General features: G+C 42.6%; 1 pseudogene; it reads left to right on the top strand.

The window, feature by feature from the left end:
- Nucleotides 1-341: 341 nt before the first annotated feature.
- LOC102494850 (60S ribosomal protein L19 pseudogene) lies at nt 342-928 on the top strand (annotated as a pseudogene).
- The last annotated feature ends 3,290 nt before the right edge of the window (nt 929-4,218 follow it).

The following is a 4,218-nucleotide window of genomic DNA, read 5'->3' as shown; positions in this document are numbered from 1 at the left end:
TTACTTATTGATGCATCCCCAGGGCACTAGACAGTGTCTGGCACCTAGAAACCACCAAACAATATTTGTCCAATGAATCTATAAAGAAACAAAAGGTCCCTCCTAACTTGATAATCCTTATACTCTAATTGGAGGACACAGGCAATAAGCAGCAAAGCAGAGTTTGGGAAGGAATGGATATGTCACCATGATATGACAGAGTAGCTGTGTTTGGAGACACTCTAAGGAGGTGACATTTAAACCAGGATCTACATAACAGGAAGAAGTCAACTTTGGAGCAGAACTGTTGTTTTTCAAATTGTATTAATCAGAAAAGGGAGGCTGCCTTTCTGTGCTGCGGCCGCAGCCGTGAGTATGCTCAGGCTTCAGAAGAGGCTTGCCTCTAGTGTCCTCCGCTGTGGCAAAAAGAAGGTCTGGTTGGACCAATGAGACCAATGAAATTGCCAATGCCAACTCCCGTCAGCAAATCCAGAAGCTGATCAAGGATGGGTTGATCATCCGTAAGCCTGTGACTGTTCATTCCCGGGCTTGATGCCAGAAAAACACCATGGCCCGCGGGAAGTGCAGGCATATGGGCATAAGTAAGCCAAAGGGTACGGCCAATGCTAGAATGCCAGAGAAGGTGACCTGGATGAGGAGAATGAGGATCCTGCGCCGGCTGCTCAGAAGTTACCGGGAGTCTAAAAAGATTGACTGCCACATGTATCACAGCCTGTACCTGAAAGTGAAAGGGAATGTGTTCAAGAACAAGTGGATTCTCATGGAGCACATCCACAAGCTGAAGGCAGACAGGGCCTGCAAGAAGCTCCTAGCAGACCAGGCTGAGGCCCGTTGCTCTAAGACCAAGGAAGCACACAAGCACCGCAAAGCCAGGCCAAGAAGGAAGAGATCATCAAGACTGTCCAAGGAGGAAGAGACCAAGAAATAAAGCTCCCTGTCTCTTGTCTGTACATAGTGGCCTTGGCAGTTACTCAGATAATTGTTTAAATAAAATAAGGCTTAAAAAAAGAAAAAGAAAAAAGAAAAGTGAGGCTGAGAAAGGCTGTGTGCTGAGCCAGCCCCGTGTCCTAGTGGTTAAGGTAGCTGGGTCCCATGTACTGACTGCATGGTTTAAATCCCAGTCCTGGCAACTTGAAAAACACACCAGGCATGAGTGCATGTGTGCCCCAAACCCTGAAAAGATAAATGAAAGGAATGCAGTGTGAAATGAAAGCCCCACTGGGGGGTGCTTTCTCCCTCTTCGGCTCTCTCTGTCTCTGTTTCTTTCTGATGAGTACTTGTGGGGGGGAGTGGGGAGAAAAGCTATTTGCCTTTTCACATTTGTTGAATAGTGGAATGAGTTTATAATCATGAATAAGGACCAATATTTGTTGTTATTCCTATTAAACTTTAAAGTGTTTCACAACTAAGATGATTCACATGCACTACTTAGTAAAAACAAAACGAAAACACCAAACCCAGCCTATCTCTGTGCTGACTCTAGGGTGAGAATCACCACCCAGTCTAGGCAGATTGGCAGCTAGCCACATGGAGACAGTTGGAAAATATATTTCGTTTTTCCTGTTTCATTTTTTTTATTCAACCTTTGCATTTCAGACCAGTGAGTATGAGCTCAGCCCCAGAAAAAGAGAAAGTCCCTGATTGTTCTCACTCAGACAGCCACTTCTTAAAAGCATTTCTCTTAATTCCACAAAATAGTCCCAGAGGAGTGGCCTCCTTCAGTTGCACAGTGCTGAGCTTGTCTTAGTGTTTCTGGAATGCTGCTCCAGGATTTCTTTTTGAAATGGGCAAGTCATGCTAGTTGTTTTCAAATCCTCAGAGCTCCCTCGGCTGTTTTTCAAACACAGAGAGCAATGTAAGACTGAATCCTCCCTGGGTTCATTTTTGCTTCCTGCAGCAAATGGTAATCTTTCCTTGAGACATTGAGGCTCCCCTTTGCTTTGCAAATAACCCGTGCACCTTTGGGAAAGCATGATTGATAACATCTCTGAAAAAAAAGTAAAAGAGAAACCTATTGAGTTGACCTCTTCTGGTAGTGGCTTGAGGCCTAGTTTGGAATGTACCCAACAGTACAAAACTTTGAAAAGGAGAAGCAAAAATTCAAATGTCTGCTGACTCCAGTGCTTAGTAACTCACCACGTCACTGGGTCATATTTTCTTTCTCTAGGTTTTGTTTTTAAATGTATGACTTACGTAATTTCTAGACTTATTTCCAGTGATGCAATGTAGAGAAGGGTTGGGAGAGAATCGAGCAAGAAATGCACAATTCCTAGTGTGAGAAATGAGCTTCAGAAGGAATACAGGAGAAAGGATATTCTTCTTTTGCCTGCATTTGAGTATGTTCAAAGAATTCAATTATTCAAAGATAAGAAAAGTTGGTGATTGATGCTGTTTTATTTAGTCAGGTCTTCAGAGAGCAGAACTGGGGCCAGCTGGTGGCAGTGGCTAAGGTGGCTCTTTCTCGCATGACCAAACTTGCAGTCAAGTTCTAGACCCAGAGACCTTAAAAACACACCGAATACGCCTATGTACATGCCCTAAATTCTAGAAGTACAACGGAGGAGAAGGGGTTGTGGCATGACCATCTTCCTAGAGGGGTAATTTCTTATTTTTTTGCTCTCCCTCTCTCTCCAGCAAGCATATGTACCCTCTGGCAAATTTAAGAAAAAAAGAGAGCAGAACTGATTTTATATATATATATATATACACACACACACACACATATATATATATATATATACACACACACATACATATATACACACATATATATAATATACACATATTATATATACAATATACATATATAATATACACATATTATATATACAATATACATATATATGTGTATATATGTATATATGTATATATGTGTATAATGTATATATAATATGTGTATATTATATATGGGGAGAGAGTGAGATGAGATATTGTTAGAGCAGTTGGCTCACTTGATTATGGAAGCTGAGAAGTCCCACAAAAGGCTATTTACAAGTCGGAGAACCAGGAAAGTCGGTGGCATGGCTCAGTTTAAGTTCTTGGACCTGAGAGCTTGGGCGATAGAGGAATGGGGGATGACGGGATTGTTGCTGGTGTGAGTATCATAGCCCAAATTCAGAGAACCTGAAATTCTGATGTTTAAGGGCAGAAGAATTATCTCCTGGCCCCAGAAGAGAGAGTAGTATTAAGAAGAGTCTTATTTAAGACTAATTTAGGTCCAGTGGTGGGTGGTACAAGAGGTAGGGTACCACTGCAAAATATTGGGAAGGCCCAGGGTGCTATTCCCAGGTCTACCTGAACACATCAGCACACCTATTTTTGCTATAGGACAAACGCCCGTGCCAGAGAAACAGAAAGACAGAAAGACAGAAAGTAACAAATCACCCCCTAGGGAGGATGGCCATACTGCAATCCCTTCTCCATTCTCCCCTCAGGATCTTGGCAACACACGTACGCGTGTCCAGCCTGAATTTCAAGTCGCAGGGTCTGAGATACGAACTGTGGTTGACTACTTGGGAGTCCAGCAACATAACCATTATGCCATCTGCTAGGCACAGAAAGACACTTTTAAAAAGACTAGTTTAAATTAAAGAAGTAAAGAGATTAATAAGGGCTCTGCCTTGGAGGACCAGAGGTTGATATACTAGCATCGGGGAAACAGGAAATGGTTAACTAGGAAGTCCAGTTCAGGCATAAAAGTAGGAGGATGTTGAATCTTCACTTGATGCCTCAGAGCCTGTGAAGCTGGTGGTAAAGGAAAGCAGGACAGGGGAGCTAAACACACTCAAGTTCAGTGTGGAAGTGAGCATGTGTTTATGGCGAAGGGCCTCTTCACTGTATGAAACTATGCAGCACATATATGAGATGCAGATTGGCTTTGCCTGTGGGGCTGGGGGCTGCAGGTGGGCCTTTTGGCACACTGGAAATAATGGCACTATGTATGCTTGATGGAAATAATTTAGTGAAAGCACATGATTGCCACACGCAATTAGAAGTTGGAATAAAACATGATTGCTGTTTTCATGTTTGCATATGTAGAATTACATTATGATTAAATGGAATAGTAACAAGAGGTGTGTGTAAATTATATTCCTGGCTCATGTGATAGATAGACTCCAGCAGAGGTATGTTTGAAGCAGGGGAGGAAGGCTAGCCTATGGACTTTTTGTTCCAGTTAACTCTGGTGCCTTCTGAAGTTGAAGTTGTTGAGGACTTGGC

This window comes from Tupaia chinensis, unplaced genomic scaffold, assembly GCF_000334495.1.
Source record: "Tupaia chinensis unplaced genomic scaffold, TupChi_1.0 Scaffold000133_1, whole genome shotgun sequence".
NCBI lineage: Eukaryota > Metazoa > Chordata > Mammalia > Scandentia > Tupaiidae > Tupaia > Tupaia belangeri.
This window is presented reverse-complemented; position numbering and strand designations above follow the sequence as displayed.